Source organism: Melanotaenia boesemani, chromosome 15 (genome assembly GCF_017639745.1).
Source record: "Melanotaenia boesemani isolate fMelBoe1 chromosome 15, fMelBoe1.pri, whole genome shotgun sequence".
Lineage (NCBI taxonomy): Eukaryota > Metazoa > Chordata > Actinopteri > Atheriniformes > Melanotaeniidae > Melanotaenia > Melanotaenia boesemani.
Window position 1 is genome coordinate 8,696,128 of NC_055696.1, and position 22,757 is coordinate 8,718,884.

The following is a 22,757-nucleotide window of genomic DNA, read 5'->3' on the forward strand; positions in this document are numbered from 1 at the left end:
TGCGATTTCTCAGCTTCAGGATGCTGCAGGGCAATAGTGGCTCCAGGAATGTACATAATGAATGCCACTGTCATGTTCTGTGGATTTTTGTTCTTGTTCTGTCTTGTTTCATGTTTTATTTTGTAGAGTTTTTTCCCCTTGTGTATTTTGTTTGCTTTACTTCCTGTTCCCTGCTTCCCGTATATGTAACACCTGCTTCTTGTTTTGTAATCAGCCCCTCTGTATATATGCTCCAGGTGTTCCTTTATTTGTTGCAAGTTTATTATGTGTGTTAGTTGGTCTGTAAGTCTTATTTCTGTATTGTTAGTCAATCCATCTTCATTTTATTTAGAAAACAAGAACAAATCTTTCATCTCATGCCAGCAACATACTAAAAAAATGTTTTATAACTATTTTTTCTTTTTTATAACACTTTTTAATAATTTAGGAATTGAAGATGTAAAATGTTTTTACGGTTCACTATTGTTTATTCTGTCTGTGTTTTAGTTTTACTTTGTCCTTTGGATTTAATGTCCCATGTTTTATTGACTTTACCCTGTATAGTTGTAATTCACGTCTGCTTGTCCCCCTTCATGCCGTCTCAAGACCTGTAAAGTGTTTGATTCTTAGTATTGCATAAGTTTATAATTAGATTTTTTTAGCTTGCACTGGTTATGACTATATTTGGTTGCAGCTGAAGTAGTGTGCTATTTGTTAAGATTTGGTGAACTCTAGGCTCCATATATGGACAGGGTTATAGATTTCTTGTAGGGATTCATACATAGTTGTCATGTTCTCTGCCCTGCCTGGGCTCATCAGTAGATTTAGGTCACCTGGGTTTAATTGCTACTCTGCCTCTGCCATAGTTCCTGCTCTGACAGGCTAACCAGTCCAATTCAGTCCACCTGGGTTTCCCAAATTACTGCTTGGTTTCTCTGCATTACTTACTCCCTCTTTAGTCTTTCCTTCTCTGCCAGATTATCAGCAACAGTACCTCGCCAAGTTGAAATCCAGCATTCAGTTGTCTTCAGATTGCCTACTGTTTTTGTCCTTGGATTACCCCTCTTGCCTTGCCCTTGTTGGATTCCTCTTGCCTGGTTTCTTGGATTTCTGGATTTTGACCCATGCTTTGCTTCTGGACCCTGAGCCTCGCCTATCACCTTGCATAAGTACTGAAGTTTTAAAATATTATTTGTTGGCTTTAAAAGATTTGTTCACCACCTATAAATAAATCATCAGAAGGAAGAGTGTTCAAAAATCCACATTTTTAAAAGAAGGCAAAAACACCAGAGTTTGAGTAGAATTGACAATTCTTTGTTAAGCCAGTAATAAAAAGCAATACATATCTCTTAAGAGGAGGCCTGTTAGCTTAGCTTCTGGTCAACTAATACACGAAGTGTCGGGACCCTTCGGTTCAGCCAAAAGACCCGCCTACCTAAATTATCCTCCTCATTTATACTGATACAATGCATTGTGGCTATGTGCGTGCATGTGGTGCGCATTCATGTGAATGTGCATTTTGCAAGGGGGTCCTTACTACTTCCGGGAATTTGATTCCTCCAGGTCCTCCTTTTGGGGTATGTCAGAGCTGAAAGGAAAAAGATACTATGCTCTGCCCTGTTATCTGTCTGCCTTTCTGTGCTTACTCCCTTCTACCTGTTCCCACAGTTTTACACAAAGGCTATTCTTTTAATGATTTCTGAGTTACTGGGAAATTCCGTTCTGCTAGGAGTGAATAGATAAGCAAAGAGATGCAATAATATTTACGACCACTCCCTACTGGACATCCAGAACATTTTCAAGGTCCCTAGTCCTTAGCTATTTTCTCAGTATTGAACTCAGTAACCCTATATGAGTTTGTGTCCTGTTTGTGAATCCATTATCTGTGAGCTGTGAAGGAATAATAACCACAATATAATAATGTAGCTCTATTAATTAAAAGCAGAGCCTAATGCATGTTACTAAAATCTAAGGATAAAATGTAAATGAATAAATGAATAAAAATGCTTAAATGAGTAAATGAATAATAAATGAGTAAATGAATGAGAATGCTTATAAAATATTTGCAACAGTACCCCATCTGCCTCTGTTTTCTGACCATTGCCTGCCTTCTGACCCTGACTCTGGATTTTGGACTTTTTCAGCTCTCCTTCTTCCCCCTCCAGGACTAGACGGCTTCTTTAAGCCTTGCCGGACTCCTGACCCTTTGCTCAATAAATTTGGTTTCTTCGTTTTCCTACTGCTGTGTGTGGTTGTATTTCCAGGTCCTCACAGTCAATCATTACACGTAGTGTCTGTTTCCATATGCAAATTCTCAGGAGTAGTTTCAGATGTCAATTTAGGAATGTTCTTTGTTAACCAATCTTATAGATTCTGCCGATTTGTTTAGATGTCAATTTTTGTAATAAACCTTATTATTCATCATATTGAGCTCTTTTTACCTCCCAACCATCGTTGCCATATCACCTGCTTCAAGTAATTCATATCAAAATGGCATCACGAACCAGAAAGGTCACCTCACCTGTTTCCTGCATTTCTCTTTTTAAGTTCTCTAGATTTCTGGACTATGTAACTCAGCAGCATTTCAATTTGGTGAACAGAAAAGTATGTAGTTCCTGTCTGCCTGTCTCTGCTTGTGAGCCTATGTTGCGTCCACCTTTCACTAAAACGGTGACAGACTGTTGCAATTTTGCAAGGTAAATCTGTTTATTCTTGCTGAATACTGTACAACATTTCAGCTACTCGGCAGTGCATGGTTGTTGTCTGACTCCCCACTTCATAGTATTCCATACATTTCCAGTGGCAAAAAGATCTGGACTGCAGGCGAGGCAGTCAAACACACACTCTTTGTCAGTGAAGCTACAGTATAGTAAGCTGTACAGGTCCTGTTGAAATACTTACTTCCTTCTTAAAAAAGAACAACACTTGACGGTAACATATCGCTCTCCAAAATTCCAATATTTGCCTCTACATCAGTGGTGCCTTAACCCAAATGCAAGTCACCCGTGCATTATGTACAGATATACCTCTGTGCTATTACAAATACAGACACTTGTACCTAGATTTTTGTTCTAACCAATGGCATGTAGAACCTAATTTTCCCCAAAAGCAGCTGAAACCTGGAATTATCAGGGTACATAACAGATCAACTCTATTTACTTTTTGACAGTTTCCATCATGCTTAATAAAGTTTTGTTATATTTTCTGGTTACCAGAGTCAGACGATGAAAAACACTTGTATGCTCTAATCTCTTGCACTGAAATAGTATGTTTAATCAACATCAGCAGTTATCTTTACTGTACAAAATGGAAAATCATGGTCTGATTTTTAGCACCGAGAGAGAGTATCACATCCGACCTGTGCCTTATTAAACAGCTTCAATCAAGTTTTATGGTAGCATTACCAACATACAGAAATAGAAAGCAGTCTACCTCTCAAAGCCCCCGGCAGTTGACAGCCGGACAAATGGGGAGATGTCTGAGTCTGGGCATTGAATTACTCTGACATTCCATCTTGTGCCCACAACCACCTGCCATGACTCTGAAAGCCAGCCAGTTACCTGTTTGGTCATTCAAGGTCTTGGCCCAGCTTCTGACAGGGTAGTCATTGAGAGATGAATGTCCATACCTCCTAGAGAGATGCAAAACTGCTAGGACACATTTTTCCACTAACACTAGACATTTTCTCACTTGAACATCCTTATCTCCTTAGTGAACTCCTCTTGGCCTTCGGTAGGGTCACTTGCAGTTCTTTTGAAAAACAGACATGGTCAGGGGGCTCATGGCGTTCCACTTACTGACAGGATTTACATTTTAAAGGAGAGGGTGACTAAAATGTGCTATTTCTAGCTATGATTTTTGCAAGTTTATATGAATATACCACTTCTCACCAAAATTCATGACATAAGACCTATGAATAAAAAACAAATGAATCACAAAAATAGAATATTTCAAAGCACTAAACATGAATTTCTGTCAAGGGAATGGGCTATGCCTCCAGGCAGTTTACAATAAAACATTGCATGTATCATAATCAGGGCAGAGAAGAACCTTTAAACCTCACTGAAGGATTAAGGTCATAAGTATCTCATTTCTGATGCAGTGTTTCCCTGTGCTTGTGGCAAGCAGAGGTGAGATGACACATGAAGCACAAAGTGGAGAGATGAAGAAGTGTCTGTGGAGAGTAGTGGCATGTTATTCTTATATCTCAGCTACAAGGCGGACACTGACAGGGACCCTTGGGAGCTGAAAGACTGGTGAAGAAGCTTATTAATCATTTATAGCACTTGGGCTGTGTACTCGGAAAGACAGCATTGTGATAACTCATTTATGTTAGCTCCATTGTCTCTAAAAGAGGATGAGTAAGGCAATGTTTAGTCTGAACTCATTGCCACAATTATTTTTGATATCACAGGTGTAGACACAGAAGCATGCCACATAATTTTACATGTGTTTGTAGGATTTAATTTTCTGTGAAGCATATATTTATAGGTTGTGCGACTTACTTTTAGGTAAATATTTTTGTGTTTGGGGTGGATAATACCTTCCAGGCTTTACTTGTTTTGCAAAACCTTAGACCTATATTGAGACCTTTCATCTCTTTTGCTTCAGTCTCCATCCAAACATATAAATCTTGACAGTATTGTGGGAAAGAAACAACCGTTTGTGCACAAAAGGCACAAACAATTCCTCACTTTTCTTTAAAAGGTGCAACAGTGAAACACTAACAGAGTTCCTGCATGTTGTTTTGAGCTAAACCAGAGGAATTATATACTGATATTGCAGTGTCTTTTTTTTTTTTTTACTTTCACATCCTTAACTTCAGATCCTGTGTGACTCATGAACAAGTTGGTGTTTCTGTAAAGATAAGCATCTTCAGTATTTGCCTTGGTTGTTTTGTGCAGCACAATCTGAAAAAGTGCTGTTATTGTGAGTTATTCCAACCAAAAAGAAACCAAAAAAAGAACACTTGTTGTGATTTTTGTGTCATATCTGGCTTCTCTGTGATCATTTCTCATGAGTTTCAGTTAAACATGTAATAACAAATATTGTCAGTGACATACTTTGCAGGCACAAATAAGTTATTTTAGGCGCAGTAATTGACAAATTAAGACCAAAGACCAAATAACCAAAAAGAGGGAGAGAAGCAGAACTAACAAAGCATTGTTAGTCTTAGTACTTGTCAACAATGTGCCTGTTTAAAGATGAGAGGCGAGTAGCTATCTGCATTTCAAACTTACTGTGCATTACAAAATGTTGTAAGCTTCGGGCAGCTTGTTAGTCATTTTAATTTTAATGACCAGTCATTTTTCTCTCTCACAGAAACATAAAACATTACAAGGGACAACACAAAGGCTTTCTGTCCTGTCTTTTCTTTATAGCTGGAAACTTGTGAAGTGTTGTGGAAAAGGTAAAGCAGCAGAAAATGTGTTAAATTCTTTTTATCTGCCCCGATATACTGTGTATATTGAGGGTTTAAATGAGGTCACTGTAGGGGGCTGCACTGTTGCTGCAAAACATGTATATTTCTATTAGGGTGCAACAGTTCCAGTGAAACCCAATATGTTTCATAAACAATGTATGTTTCTCCTTGTGAGTCATTCTGAATCATCATAGTGAGTGAAACTCCCAGTATTGAGGTGTGTCTCACTTTCATGCATGAATGGACTGGATTTTTAAGCAGCTTTATACAACAAAATGAAGACAAAATCAATTTGAATCATTCCCCAGATAATGCAGGATGTGGACGTTATGTTTTTTTTCATGATGGTGTAGTTAGGGAAAGTGTTGGAGCATGGTTTACACTTTTAAAAATCAAAGAAGCCTGATATGGTAGTCCATGCTTAGCACTGAACATAAGTAATAGCCACACATTTATAGAACATCTAAGTTAAAAACCATAAACACACATTCATAACTCCATAGTAAACATGTTCATCCAAGACTGCAATGAGTCACACACACACACACATATACACTTTGCATATGTGTATCTTTGTTGTGTGGTTTCACATTACTTCCTGTGTTGGGGCTTGCTAATATCTACTGAAAAGAAACATTACTTCCAAAACTTGACAACTGTGCAGCATCTGGAGGACATAACAAATTTCAAATAATGAAAATGAGTCCTGAGACAAGAATAAGATGTCTTTATTCAGGTGTGTTGAAAACCAAAGCACAATTAGGAAAAGAAATAACATTTTAATTACAGCTGCTCATGTCATTTTGCCATAATGTTATCTAGAGACTGCCTATAAAATGAAAAACATGTGGGTCATTCATATTGTTAAATGCAGTAAAAGAGAATACATAAGGACCTGTGAGTGCACTTGTAAAGCACTCTTATATCTTTCCCATAGATGCACTGTGAACATCAAAGTATTATATGATGATCCCTATGATTTGCCTTGCATTGTTTGTTTCTCCCAAAGTCCCACATCAAACTTCACTGCACAAAGTGTAAGACTGGTAGATAACTATTATGTAGACACAACAGAGGCCATTTGCAAATGATTGGAAATCCAATGCAAACCTTGTATTTGAATAGGGAAGGGCAGCAAAGTGTAGAAAGAATAAATAATCATATAACCAAATAAATGGTCTTGAAGAAAAGTTAAAGTGCTGCCCTCTGTTGGTCACATTCAATGCTGTGTTAGACATCTGTCAATGTAAAAAAAAAAAAAAAACATTCTGTTCCCATTTTAGAATGGGGGTATTTTTTAACTGTGGCAATAGATTTAATTTTTAAATAAGATATTATTCATGACTAGATATAAAAACTCTCTCTGAAGTTGTGTTATTATGCAAATTGAAGTTGAGGTCAAATCAAAACAAAAATGTATATAATCATTTCTGTTTACGCTAAATTACACAACTATTTAGTGTGTGAGTTTTTACATCTGTCATTTTTATATATCTATAATGACTATCCTCTGTCCATGTCAGTTGTAACAATTCTCAGATTTTCTAGTCTACATACTTGATAAGGAGATTCATGTTTCTGAATGGTGTAAAGGCCATAAAGTAAATCTGACATTTTTAAAATGATCTAACGGCATATCACATAACATTTTGCTACTTTTGCATTAAAATTAAATCATTGTATATATTTAATTTTTTATTAGACTGGTCTTGCAAGAGTTTGAATTGGACTTCACTTAGATTTATAGGCTATGACTTAGATTTATAGATAACACTGTTGTTCCCCCAGCTCTGCATTTCAGCCCCTCATTCAAGGCTATTATATATATCCTACTAGCATTTGTACAATTCTCTAACCATTTTCAACACCCTTTCTTTACTTTGGTTAAATTATAAATATGAATGATATGAATTTATTTAAACAATTAATAAACGTCCGTAAGATATGAACTGTATATATATAAGGGCATGATAATATTGCCACAAAGGCAAGTCTGGTGAAATATGCAAAGCACTTTCAGCCAGGCAGACTAAATGTTCTCAACGAATCCTCCCTGCACGTGCTGCCGGCTGAGCCTGTTAATCAAGCGACTCTTAAATACTGGTCCGGGAATGTGTGCGCCATTCAGACTTCAACCTTCCCTTTATACTTGAATGTTTGTTTTTTTTTTCCCCCCCTTCTTCTTTTTTTTTGTCCTAAAATGGCATAAGTCTGACTGTTAATAAATATTAAAAGCCTCTGTCTATACGGGCTTTACTGTGGAGATTGCAAACCATCGCATTAAGGTCGGCAGTGGTGTTCCTGGTTAATGTAGGTCAAAGCAGTGACGGAAGGGTGTCCTCCGTTGAACCCGCGGTATTAATCCTCATCGCAAGCCTGCAGATGGCGCGCACAGTCAACCAAGTGCCCCGGGTGCTCACCACGGTGCTCACACAATAATATCCGTATGGAGCCTACCCAGCTTGAGAGATGGCGGTTGTCTGAGGCGACACCTCTGTCTCCTCTGTACTCTGTACTACAGCTGGAGGGCTGTGCTAGCAAAGTTCAAGAGGGCAGCTTTTCTTAGAGGGAGCTTTTTTCAGCAGCCCCGCGCCCGGGTGGTTGATCAGACCCCTTGATCCAGCGTAACCTTAGCTGACCTCTTTGTCAAGCTGGTCTTACAAGATTCACGTCTGATTACACTGAACACCCACTCCTTTGTTTACTATAATATAATAACAACACAGGAGTGTTTAATTGCACGTATTGGAACTATGCTCGGTGTGGTTCTTTATTCTGATCTGAACTACAACCGACGCACACACACACACACACACCTGTCACTGTCTAGACTGGGAGGGGGCATTAAGGCGGAAGGTGCGGGGGGATCCCACATGACCCAGTACTGATTCTTTTCTCTTTTTCTTTTTTTTTTTTTTTTTTTTTTCCACCAGCCATAATATATCTCGAGACACTGTATAATAGCAACAAATAAAAAAAATCAACAACAAGAGAAAAAAGCTATAGCTCTACCCAATCTGATTGGCCGGCTGAACCGACACCATTTTTTCCCCTGCTCGCAAACTCGAGGTCAGCTCGGGACGTTAAAAAATAAATAAATGAGAAAATAGAAATGCGTAGAAAGTAGAAGACACGGCAGTCAATCTAGCTTGTTGGTATCGGAGATGATTGACAGCGCCGCTGTCCAATCAGCGGTCGCGGCGCAGCTGGCTCGCTGTACTGGCAGAGGCTGCGTCCAATGCAAAGTTCAGACGCATGATGGACACATAACTGACAATTCCAAATGGGGGGCTAGATTTCAGATTTCATTCACATTTACGATCGTTGATGTTTTGTACAGTAAGCGTTGAGCCCCGCATTATGGAAGATATAATTTAAACAAAAAGGGAGGGATTTGCGGATGAAAGAAATAGGTCTTGCCGAACAGCTTTTAACCTCGTCATTTACGTGCTTTGTGTTTTGTAGCCCGACTTCCACTTAAAATAAATTAATCTATCGCTGCTTATGCATAAGCAAACTTAATCACATAATCACATCAAGAGTGCACGTTCACTTTTAGCACAAGAGCTGTTACTACATGTTCCACCTCTTCCAGGGAGCTGTAATGGAGCCGGTTACACTGTCCCACTGTGTTCCCTGCGATTGGGGCACTACAATGTTGACGGCTTTCTGATCCAACCCAAGACAGTGCACAGTTCTTCCAATCGTAGCTTTAAGTGAAAAGGCGTGTCTGCCCCCCACCCCCCACTCTCCCTCTCCTTCTCTCTCTCTCTCTCTCTCTCTCTCTCTCTCTCGCCACCCCCACTACCCCTCAAAGTACTCGATGTATAGTTAAAAAAAATGGGAGGGCACACTTGAACCAAGCTGCTCTATGAAGGTAGGCTGCAGCGTGTGTTTATTGATGAGATGAAAAGAAGATGGAAGTGAGAAATGAAACAAAGTAAAGGAACATATAAAAGAAAACTAGACGCGCTTCGTCGGGGGAAAACAGGGGTAGCCGTGGAAACGCTGTCGCCACTTTTTAAACGAGCTTCGAAGTGCAGGTAAGAAATTGAGAAAAGTAGGAAAAGGGATGGGTCTTTACAACAGCTCTAACGTTTATATTTTGGGGGCGAAATACAAGGATTGCCCCATACTATGGATTCAAACCTGGTAGCGGACTTTTGGCAGAAATACATGATTTGGCACTGACTTCCATGTAGTTGTAGCTGGCTTTGTCACGCAAATGATTAAGCCGTCCATAATCGTAAACTTCTTTTTTTTCTTCTTTTTTTTCTTTTTTAAAGAAGATCGCTGACATCCAATAAACGTCACGCTACTGTACGAGATGTAATAAACGTGTCGCCTATGTTAGTAGACTCAGGTTTTGCTGCCAGAAAGGTTTTGTTGACCATTTATATTCGACCACAAAAAAGCGTTGCCCTGGCGTGACGCAAGTTTCCCATCTGTCATTATTGTCACCATGCACCCTTTACTCTCGGATTTACCCCTAGAGCTGGACAAGAGGGACCACTTGAGAACAGTACTACTCTGGTCAAAGTGTTTTCACAGGTCTGTTTCTCTCAATCAGCGAAAGCCTCGGCGATGCTTACAGTTTGCTTGCTCACATTTTACACACTGAGAGCCCGGAACAACCGCGGCAGCCGACGTGCGCATTTGGCTTTTAGGTCAGTTATTTAAGTCAAGGGAAAAGCGTTTCCTTACTATATTTTACCACTGTAGCTTATTTTCACTAAAAATAAACACATTTCACTTAGATGAACTTGAAGACACGTTTTTTATGGCTGAAATATAGCGGTAAAAAGCGATTTACAAAGAGTTTACTCAGACGTCTAGCTCACTTTTTGTGTGTGAATTACTATAATAAATGGGTAGTATTTTTGTTTACAATTGATTTATATTAAGATATGTTTTGCAGGCGAATGAAGGCTGACTTATTTTGTAGCTATCTCATCGTTCAGTTTCTGTGATAAGAACCAGATCCACTGGGACACGGGTCTGGATTTTGTATGCCATGTTTTTTTTTTTCTTTTTCTTTTTTTTTTTAACCCAAAAAATGAGTTATCACTTTAACTGTCGCAATCCGTTTTTTTTTTTTCTTTTTTTTATTAGTAGCTTACAGGATGGGAAATTGTTTGCGAGGCGAGGCTGTTTTGGCAAAGGGTGGCCTAGATATGGAGCCATGCTCTGGTGTAATTAAAGTTGCACGAGACGCTGTCTGTGTGCCTTTTGAGACATTTTGATGCAAAATATTCATGCGCGACTCGTGATTCCTTTGCCCCAGCTCATCGAGGTGCGTCGTCTCTTGAATAAAGTAGAAATGTGTCGATATTTAGATATGTGGGGCATATGCACCGAAAAAATAATTTTAAAAAATCACTAAAAGGGGATAATAGGAGGTTTATCCCGAATGATAGTCCGTTTTGCTCTTCAGGGCTCCATTTATGTGCCCAATGTAGCGCACGCGCGTGGTAGTCCGGGAAAGGGTCAGGAGCGGAGAGCGTGCATGCATGCACGTGTGTCTCAAACAGATGTTGTCTCAAAGAGCTCGGCTTTGTCAGATCAAGGAGGTAATACAACATGTTCATAAACAGCGCCGGTAGTTACTACAATACAACTCGTTCCGCGTCTCGCGTGCAGCCCAGAAGTTGCGCACAGGTTTGAAGCTTTGAATCAACACATCTGTCAGGTCCAAGGACTGCACTGGTTTGGTCGCTGTGGCTGTTCCCTTGACTGGACTCGAACAATAGTGGCAGTATACATATATATATATAAATATGTACATATATATATATATATATATATATATATATATATATATATATATATATGTATGTATGTATGTATTGTGTGTGTGTGTGAGAGAGAGAGAGAGAGAGAGAAAGAGAGAGCTTTTTTTATCACGTAATTGTGTGTTCATCCCTTCCTCTCCCCGCCTTCATTCACAATATTTCTCCACAACGTAAACGGGTTGCAGTCCTATAGGCTTGCTCACGTAATTGGTTGCTGCACCGGATCGTTTGTTTTCTGAATGGACACATAAGGAGAACACAAAGCTGAGCGTGCTGCACGGCGTAGCAGCCTTGATGTAGGTTTCAACACAGCATAGTAGTAAATGTGCCCCAGTAAATACAGCAAATCGATTTGATAGTCTGTCTGTGGATGAATAGTGAGATTAAAAAGAATTTTGTAGCACTTAACCACACCTTACCTATAAGGAAACACATATATATAAAACACCTGTATTTGTATTGTTTGCTGTCTTAGAAGGTAAACTCAAAGAAAGTGAGCTTTTCACCATGACTTGATGTCAAAAGCAATGAACAGGGGTGAAGCTGCTGAAAGAGAGTCAGCCATTACGTGTCTTGGGAATGTTTGTAGTCTGAGTATCAGGTGACTTGTTTAATCTTAGTTATATTTCTTATATATATATATATATATATATATATATATATATATATATATATATATGTATGTATGTATGTATGTATGTATGTATATTTATTCTTGTCCATTAATATTCACTGTGTTTGAACCATCGCCATTTGCCCTTTTTTGTGTGTCACGACCAATAGCCAGCCATGACTAATGAATATTTAAGAGTGCATCTCCAGATCATGGAACATTGTTATTATGTGAAAGATACCCAGCAGATAAACTGTGGACCCACTCACATGAGGCAGGGGTTGGAGATAGGGTGATCAGTTAATCCACAACTGCCAATCAATCCCAATTTCTTTTGGCTCCAGTGTTATTCCTTCATCCTTTGTAGCTTGTCACCAGCTTTACACATTCAACACTTTTGTTATTTTGTTATTGACTAACAAACTGTCATGATGTGTTCATAGCGATCAGTTTGGAAATGGTTTTGAGATATTTTTGCCAACACTTTCTCAACCATTTCTCACACCTGTTTATTTGGGTTTATTCAAGTGAAAGTGTGTGTGGTTATAATTTACTATAGTGCTTCTCTGGGTTTATATATATATATATATATATATATATATATATATATATATGTATATATGTGTGTGTGTGTATATATATATATTTATATATGTGTGTGTGGTGTGTGTGTGTGCGCGCGCGTGTGTGCATGTAGAGAGAAAGAAGAAGACTTAGAAATTATTTTTAAGTTCAGCTTTTCCAGTTACAGACATCAACCCTCATCAAAGCTACATTTCTGGTTTGTTGGCATACTGGTTTCATTCTCTATTGTTACCTGGTAATACTGGCAGCCCATAAATAAATCTGCATACATTCATGGTGCCTTTTTAAAAAAAATTAGGCCTCAGTTTACTCCACACCGTGGAAAGAATGGAAGAGGGGGGGAGAGACCATGCACAGTAATAATGGGCATGAATGGAATTTACCACCGTCTACTGAATCACACAGTGCTACTCGTTTCGCTACATGAACATTTTTTTATGTATATGTAAATAAAATTTAGAAAGCCTGCATTTTGTTGCAAATTGAACTTGTGCTACGACATTGTAGTGAAATAATTGATGAAATTAAATTTTGGTCTTTGTGAACCATTTCAGATGAAGTAAAACTGATTAAAAAAAAATCTGATTTTGAAGTCGGGTGTTTTTCTTCATGACTTGCACTCGAATCCATTGTTGCATTTTGTCTTTGCCCAGTTGAACATATTTGGCAGCCATTTTGGGAATGCAATAGAGATCCATTGACATAACGAGCCACTTTGTGGATTGCATCCAGAATGTCACAGTGCTTGTAATCTGCTCGACCCTTTTGTCTCAGGCAGATTTTTTCTTTTTTCTTTTTCTTTTTCTTTTTTTTTTTTTTTTTCTTTTTCCGTGTTTTTATGTATGGTACTTGTTAGAAGACTATTCCCTTTTGGGGCTAAACTCTTCTTTGAAGTGCTTGCCAACTGAGCCAGTTTTTAGGTGCCCACTTTGAAGTAAATAAATCTTGAAATTACTTAAATGAACTAGCCTTTAAGCCTTTAATAGAGTTTAAGCTTAAAGATTTGTTTTTGTTTAGAAGGTGCGTCAAAACCGTCTCACCTGGCATTTATTGTAGAGTCCTGTTTTACAGCAATTACAGCCTTAACCCCTTCACACCACCTGCAAGGCTTTGTTTAGAAAAACACCCAAAAAGATTTTTTGGGGAGAACTTAAAACCACCCAACTATTTTTTTACTTTGTATTTAAAGAATCTGTAAATGTGGGGAAAAAAAGGTTAAACCTTCAGATTTTATTTTAAATTTGTGACACAATTTTTAATTTTGTTTCAGTTGAGTCTTTTTTTTTAATATATCCTGAAAATTGTGTTGCCTGGGTTAAAATATATAAGCACACATTATGCTCCCACAGGTTCAAATGGGTTAATACTACATTTGATTTCTATTACCATGGCAACCTTTAAAAAAAGGGGGGAAAAAAACCTCAAGTTTCTAATGAATATTTATTAGCAATTTCACAAATACTCATTAGCAAGTTGGAAGAAATTGTTAATATTAGATGTGACATTTTTTTTATATATGTATATGGTGTTGATCACAGTCAAATTTGCACATGTGTCTCTTAGCTCTGCCTGCCTTGGTGGATTGCTAAAATATATTTTGTAAACTGGGAATTATTGGCATGCTAACTACCTCCTGGATTACTGGCTTGGATCCTTCTCCCCACAAACCACCTTTTCCACACATAATATGCTTTTCTTCATATTTTGTAATTTTTTTCAATTAAAGAAAATCACAGATCACACAGTCACAAAACCTTTTGACTGTCTATATAGGCAGCTCTTTGTAATTTCGCTGGATTATGCAACACAAAAACACTATTACAATGAGTTACAGAGAATGATTTCCCTTCAGCCATCAAGCAAGGATAGAACATAAAGTGCTTTGCATATAAGGGAGGGGAAATGTATCTTGTTTGTTGATGTAGCCAAGCTCAGATGAAAAACATGTTGGAATTATACTAAGGTTATTATCCATTCATAATGCTTACAGAAGGCTTGAGTGATAGCTTTATTTCGGCTGAATTTTTATCTTTTCAGCAGATTGAGAAAGAATTTAAAAAATGTTCCTTCTTGTAATTAATTGGCACCCGGTATCTAAAATGCATGCCATGAAAAAGACTCTTCAGAAAAAGAAAAAAAAAAAAAAAGCTTGAATTTGCAACTCTAACCTTCAGATCATGCAGCAAGTAGAAACGGACAAACTTCATGGCTTGCTTTTTTAGTTTTCAAAGGATTTTTGTTTTGGAATCTTCTTTGCCTACAAGTATCACAGGAATGCGTAATGAAAGCACACATTGAGAGTGAATAAGTATTTGCAAATGTGCCAGGCAGTTGTCAGTAAGCTTTTGTTCGGCTATAAAACCTTATGGAGTCTTAGGAAACACGTTTCCTATCATTAGTTCTCACATAGTATAATGGTTGACACTGGACCTTTTACAGATTTGACGGTGTAATACTTTCAAAATGCAAACATAACGTCCCACAGGCAACAGGTCGTCAGAAACTTGCACCAATATAAGCCTAATTTGTCTAATTTTAATATTTACTTATTGTTTTAGTGCAGCATCAGGATTGATGGACATTTGTGTTGGATCATTATCATGCATTTCTATAATATTTGATCATTCTCCACACATGTTTTGCCTTTTAAAACTAGATTTCATTTGTGCTGTGATATTTATACTCCTGTTGTTTGATATCTTGTGTACAGTACAATGAAAATGCGAGTTGTGGAATTACCTTTGATGAAAAAAATTACCTTTGCTTACAGACTGTTAATTCGTGCTTCTTGTTGTGGGTTGTTGGTTTAATTAAAATTTAGGTCATGCAACAACTTGACCAGAAGACATTTCCCAACTAAAACATTTTTTAGATTTTTAAAGCTTCAAAACTAGACAAAAGATCTTTTAAAGTCTTGGTATTGTTAGACAGAACCTGTGTTTTTCCTCTTTAAACTCACGTACGTGTCGAGGTGCTCAGCTGATGTGAAAAATGTATCCTGGGATTCTAATAGCAAAGTTGTATGTTTGCCAGGGTGCATGTGTGTCCTCAGTTCACCCTGCTGCCATATGGTTTTCTACAACTCAGGGTGAGCTCACTGCTGAGTTGACGGGTAAGTTAAAGGGAGAGTCAAGACAATTTAAGGTATTAGAAAAGAACCGGAATAGTTAGGAAGTTTTTTAAAACTCAGAGTGCTGTGAATACTGTGCTTCTCTGCTGGCATCAGGAACGTTGACAGTAAACAGCATTCCTAGCAGCCAAAAAGTTGAGATTGCACACAGTCTCTCTCAGTGTAGATCAGTGTACATGGCACAGTCAGTAAACTCAGAGGGAATTATTTACACACTCGTATTTGTGTTGCAGCTTCATAGAAACAAAAAAGTATTTTTTTTAACATGACAGAAATGTCTTCTCTGATACTGTCATTTAATGGCCTGAAATTTACTTCAATTAAAGCAGCTTTAGGGATCAAAAAGTTGAGGGTGGTTATTAATTTTCCCATAGCTTACTGTTTTAATGAGTAGGAAAGGAATAGAAATCTCCTATTGTCCTAATGTGGCTGTGATTTACGACAGTTGGCCCAAGTGGAGGAAGAAAAGCATTCCTAACCTGCTCAACAACAAATGCCACGGCAAATGTTCAGCTTTTCAAAGCTGCTGTTTCACAATAGCTTTGACATTTATTGGTAATTATGAAGAAGAAAACGCGATCGTTGTAGTGGCTCTCATATCACCTGCATTATATTGTCAGCACAGTTGCAGTCCATGTGTTTGACATCCATGCCATGTTTAGGTGCTTGTAAGATCAGAATAATAGCTGTCAGTTGTGGCTGAGGTGGCACAGTGTTTTTCACTTTGAGAACTCTGAGGAAAGCGTGACATCTTCTGTGTAAACCACCATTAAGCTTGGTTTCCCTTTTTAATTTCTATGAATACGTTTCCGCCTCAGGTTTTGCGGCTGGCTAGTGTTTCGTCATTCATTTATACACACAGTTTTTTTTCCCCTCATTTTTACTTATTTTAGGGTCAGTTCAGCATATCCCAACATGCATTTAGGAAGGCAGGTCACTTGGCTAACACAAAAAGAGAAAGGCACACAAAGGTAACAGGAGTCTGCTAATAAATGTATACTATTAGCATAGTTTACTAAACACAAATCCTGCTTTACAGTAAAGTTGACTGAAATATCTAAATCAAAATAAAGCATAAACCTCCCTAAGCCTTTCCATGTAACCATGATGGTACAAATGATTTAGTAGTATCACATTTATGATATGACCTGCTGAAAATACTCCCAGCCATGTGGCATGATTTTTATAGTAATGTTAGCAGAAACAGCTGACTGGCTTAGGTTACACTCTGGGGCTTACGAGCCATAGATTGTTACCGTAAAAGATAATAATTCTACTGCATTCAATACACCACACTGACCAACAATTCATGGGCATTAGCAAGGCCAAAGGGCCAGTTGATTATCATAAACAGAGCTGATAGGTGGCTATGTTATCTCTCCACTTTATGAGGTGACTCTGTACTGTCTCTGTTCACAGAACTGATCATACGAACAACCTAAACAGTAACATTTACAGATCATAATATGAATTGTGGCGATAGTAAACAGACGAACTCCTTGTATTGTTGGTGGTGACACATTGTAAAGAAGTGAACAGCTGGTAGAAGTCAGGTCATGAAAACACGTTACAACTCGGATAGCATTTTTTTTAACAATATAAAAAAAACTTTTTTTCTAAGTGGTGAAATTATAATTAAAAGTATATAAAAAGGTTCTTGTGTACTGTTAAATAATGCATCTAACCATTGTATCAATGGCATACAATTCAAACAAATGATCAACTAAAATATTAATTAAAAAAAAACTAATTAGTTCAAAGAAAAAGTGTGTCTTTAACACCTAAGCCCACCTTTGGCCAAAAAAAAAAAAAAAAAAAAAGCTAACTGTGGCTTCTGTGATAAATACATATTAAGACTTGATTTGGCACTCGAATGCCATTTCAATCTGAATGAGAATTGGCTATGTGGCACACATTTAATTGTAATATAACTAGCAGAACCAAACAAACTGGTGGATCTACAGGAGCTTTTCTCTTTAGCTTTTTTTACCTGGTTAATGCAAAAGGGAAGGTCCTTCTGCAAAGTGACTTTTTTAACTGAATGTTGAACAATCGAGCAAAAACAACTTAAAAAAACAATGGTAGCAGACAGTTTTGAGAATATTGCTGTAGATTGTGACCTTTAGTTTCATACTTTGATGAAAGTGTTGGAATATGCACACAGTGAGCACACTGATAGATTCTGTATTTGTAAATGTGACGTGAGGTTCATAAGCAGTGCTTTGTCATATTTTTGAGACTTTACCTATATTTAATTTTTATCTGTTTTCTCTAAAGTGTATTTATTAAGTAATAGTGTGTGTCTTACAGTAGTCTTTCAGTATAGTTATTTTTCATGTCACAAATGCCCCATGAGGACTGAAACTCTCTTGGGATGAATGACCTTATTGTCTTTAATAAAGCCTGATTTTTATGGCACTAATGACTTATCTGCATATTCAGTGTGCCACACAGACATTTCCCTCAGCCCCCTTTCTTTTAGATTATATCTAGACTTCTTTGGCTTTGTGTTTACAACAGTGAGACTGATACAGCACTAAAGGAGGAGAAATCGAGCTTCTTATGAAACTCTGTAGTTGGCTTGCTTAAGTTTGTCTTGCAACACAGTATTGTATGGATAAAGTTCCCCCATGTGGTTAGATTTCCCCGTCCGTGGATTAACAGAAAACCTTACCTTTGTGTCAACGTTTGTGTAATTCGTTAGATCTGACTCATATTACTCAGTCAGCAGGCAGACCACTGGACTGGGCCAGCACTTGGTGATAGTGTGTATAGGGCACTCTTGTGGTCGACTGGGTTTCAGTGTGTCAGCATTACATTTTTAGATGGGTCATATGTCAAATGAGCTGAGGAGACATATATAATCTGTATTTACTACACAACAGCATGACAAACTATAAATACACTAAACAGTGCTAGCATAGGTCTCAAAAAAGGCAAGAAATGTTTGTATTAAGTTCTTCGGAGTTAAAATCTTACATGCTGAGGGAAATTTGTACTTGTATGCTGAAGATATTGTTAGTTCACCTAAATAATGACCCATTTTTATCTCTGCCTGATGGAATTTGTATTGTTACTGTAGCTACAGAGTGAAGAAATATTTTACACCATACAACTGTTTTGCAATGTCCATTCTCACTGTTTCCTCAGCTTTTTTTCCCCCTTCGCTAACATTCAGCCATTGAAGTTTGCAGTGTGTCATTTTTACAGCTTGATGAATGCTTTTAAATATCAAACATTTAAGCTGCAAAATTCTGTAAGGGAGGCTCAAATGCTGAACCTTGAAGCACAGATAGCAACTAAAATTGCAGGGCTGTGCTGAGCTGCTTCAAGCACCCTTGTGCATTTGTGAAAGTTCAGCTACGTGCCAGCAGCTGCACGAGGATCCACCAGCTCGTGCACCCTCGTGCAGCTGCTGGTGAAACACATGGTACAGAACCTCTGAGTCTGCTCATTGCCATAGTAAATTCACTGTTACTGGCTAAATTATCATTCAGATTCTATGGTCAAGTTAGACTTTACAGGGTATGTTTTGTTTTAATCTTTCATCATAACAAGAAGAAAACTGTTCATTTTTCTAAGACACTGCTATTTGACCATGTTTGTATTTATGAGTGTGTCAGAGACAAAAAGAGAACCATGTCTATGTGTCATATATGACATGCGGCTCTAACACTTGATAGCACAGGATTTGTTTTTTTTTCCTGTTTCCTGAACTCAGAATAAACATACGTGTATGTATCTTCTTTTTGTATCTCATCAGTGACCAATATAGTATAGACTCAACTTAAACACTCAGAGTTCATGTTGTCCACTACAATGTAAGAAGAGCATGCTCGTTACTAAATCTCTCACACTTTCTTCTTTTAAATTAGTACAAAGCATTTTTTTCTGCTGGCGTGTCTTTCAAGGACAGTAAACATAGTTTTCTCTGGAAGATATAAAGGCGCTACAGCTCATCTGCACTGCACTTCACTTGTTGAGAATTACTATGTTATTCATTCATAGATAGATGCTTGTGAAATGTCTTGTTTTATTCTTTTTCTTATTTTTTTTTTTTTGTCACACTGAATATATTAACTGCTCATTAATGGGATAGCTAGTTATGTACTGAGGAGCCCTATATGAGCATCTGTGTAGGTTCATGAAGATCTCTTAATGAGCTGTAAGGTCCTTTTTTTGAGAGGCTAAAAGTCCTTGACTTGTGTAGTAGCTGTAGAGAGGCAGTTGCTATGGGCTCTTGTGCCTAAATGATAACTCTTGAATTTAGCATTATCTGCTTCGGGGGTAAGAGGTGTTTTGGAGACTATCATATGAGTAGTCAGATGGTTCTTTTTGGTCAACTGCTCATTAACAAAAGCAGAACCATTTGCAAATTCTGAGATATTTTCTGAAGCTTCTGTTCCATCACCAAAGTGACGCACAGTCTTTAATTTTAATGGCTGCACGCCAACAATGGCTTTCTCCATTATGCTTCTAGAACAGGCTTACTCAATTTTGTTCTACGAGGGCCACAGTCCTGCAGGTTTTTAATGTAATGTAACACACCTGACTCAAAAAAAATGAGTCATCTTACAGAACTTCATAGGCTGTTGGATCTATTTAATTTGAGTCAGGTGTGTTGGAGCAGGGACACATTAAAAGCTGAAGGACTGCGGCCCTCATAGGACCAAAATGAGTAGCCCTGTCCTAGAGGAAACATCATTAAATACATAATGGAAATTTTACTGATAGCACTAATTCCTGAGTGTTTGTGTGGACTTTGCCTGAAAAAAAAAGTATATTAGAAGTAGATTATCCTCCCATCTGTACAAGCACAATGGATCTGCTATGGATAACGGGTGGTGGTGGGTGTGTTCCTGCCAGAAATGACGAAGTTGAACAAGCTGTCCTGTCAAAAGATACTTTAAACTGTCCTCAACTTGCGTAATGGTATTGCAGTGTTTATTGTTATTTGTGTGCTTGAGGAATTTATTTGAAAGCCGCACATCCTGTCACATTGAGTGGCTTTCTGTTGGACTGGATGTCTTAACAAATGAATCTGCTGTGCTATTTGAGACATTTTATTGGCAGTGGAACTAATCATGAACAGTCAGATTAAATTTAGGATGCTATAAGGAGTTAACAGATGTTCCAGTGATGCAAAGAAATGCATAATGTGGTTATTCAAGCAAATTTAACTAAGCAGTGGTCTTAACATTACTCTGGTGTAATTACTCCATGACGCTTTGACCACATAGGAGAGCATTTGTAAAAGTGTTTGAGTGAATCAGTTAAATTTAATTTAATTGTGTTTGCATGTTTTCAATTTGAGTTGTAAAGTAAGGATTCCTATGCTCTCTGTAGGTGAAGAGCCATATCAAAGTTCAGAGAAATGTCATGTAGTTTGGTTGCTAAAATAAAGATATATTTGTTTAATGCATTTCATGCATGTTCTAATTACAGTTTATTTACATTTACATTAAAAACTAGTTTTCTGCTTGTGCATCCTAAGATTTTAGCAAAGGGAGGAGTACAAAATGAAAAAAATATTGCGTGAAAATCTTGGCTCGGCTTGTCAGCAGCCTACGTGTGCTTGCTGATGGTTTTCAGTGGCTTCTACAAAGGCAAATCAATTAAATCTTGAGACTGTGGTGTGTTTTCTGTTTGTGAGTGTATGTGAGTTGGATGCATTACGTATGTGTTAAGTGCTTCACAATGTTATAGAAGAAACACTCAAAGGTAATAAGGGACACGCTGCTCTGGATTACTCAGATTTAATCAACAATCATAACTTTGTAAGTCAGAGATGAATAATTTTTTTTAACTGTGTAGATGGAAGGAAACTACCATGCAAAAGCAATGGATAACATTTAATTAGGTTTCTTTTTCTATTTCATAAAAGTTGGGAAGGATGAGTCGTGTTTGTTTTTTGTTACGGGATTGAAATATTCGTTATCAAACACGCCGTCAGTTATCTCGTCAGATCTGTGCTTCATCACTTAATTATCGCTATAAAAAATCCCAAAGTCTTTGCTCCGCATTTACATTATGAACTGAATTACATTACATCCCATACAATTAAAGCGTAATTTATGTTTGTTTACGTGCTAATTCACTTGAGCTGAAAGGATGATTGGAATTATTACAAATTGGATTGCGTAGATTGATCAGCAGCCGAGGTTTCAAACAAACTTTCTGCTAATAAGGTGCAACAAAAAGCATTGTTGATATGTGCAAATCTGCATCAGATTCATCAAGAGGCTGTATGCACGAGCATGGACATGAGCTTTTCACAATGCCCTGTGGCCTTTTTGTCTCCAGATTTAAATGTACCAGGGGCCTTGAACGTATGCTCGTAGTGTGTGTTGTAAGCATTATTTGCATATTCAAGATGTACATTATTCACATGGCTGATACTGCTCCTTTCATAACCGTGCCTCTTGTGTCTCTTCTCAACCCCATCCCCCATCCTCACCATTTTAACCCCCCCCCCCCCCCCCGCCCAAGCCCCTCCATCCCCCACCCCTCTTGATTAACTAATGTCCAATTCGATGCAGTGTATTTCAGGAGCTTGTCACCTAATGCAGGCAGCTGATTAACCTGGAGTCTGGCTGGTGAAGCTACAAGCCTCATCTCCCTGTCTTAATTTCTTTTTTTTTTTTTTACCCCCCCACCATACATACACACACACACCTCTTCTTCCTCCTCCTCCACCACCCCTCCTCTGCCTTTGTTGTGGCGGCAGCAGCGAGGCATGCATTGCATTGGCGGTCTGAAGCATTGTGTCTGATTTCCAGCAGACAAACTGACCTCTGGGGATTTATTGACAGTAAACTCCATAGAGGCAGACACAGAGCTGGGAGCATAGATGCAGCCTGAGAGGCATGGGGTGGGGTGAGGGGGGCGGTGGTGGGGAGTTTTGTAAGGACGGAGGAGGAGGTGCACAGACAGACAGATGGATATATGGAGGAAAAGACAGTGAGAGCCTCAACATGATGAAACAGGAAACAGGTAGACACAGAAGAAATCAATATGGCGGACTGAGGGAGGTACACACAAAATGTAGTTTCATTCGTAAATTAATTTTTTTTTCCCAGAGTATTAGCAAGTGAAAGAAAATGGCTGCCTCCTACAAGGATCTAATTAATTTTGAAGGATCATCAGCCCCTTTAGTCCAAGGCAGGGTGTGAGGGGTGTGGGGGGGGGGCAGACCCCTGGACTGATTAGAATTCACGGCAGGTAGGCGCTGGCTGC

At 38.2% G+C, this 22,757-nt stretch overlaps 1 protein-coding gene across 2 annotated transcripts in view; it reads left to right on the top strand.

The window, feature by feature from the left end:
* Positions 1-22,757, top strand: part of zbtb20 (zinc finger and BTB domain containing 20) — a 115,687-nt gene that overhangs the window by 76,068 nt on the left and 16,862 nt on the right. Inside the window, exon 1 of one of the 2 annotated variants that reach the window (XM_042008220.1) lies at positions 9,231-9,444. The exons of the other annotated variant lie outside the window; for it this stretch is intronic. The gene's annotated coding sequence lies outside the window, so the exon portion shown is untranslated. Of the gene's footprint in view, positions 1-9,230; positions 9,445-22,757 lie in introns of those variants that run through there. 2 annotated transcript variants of the gene reach the window in all.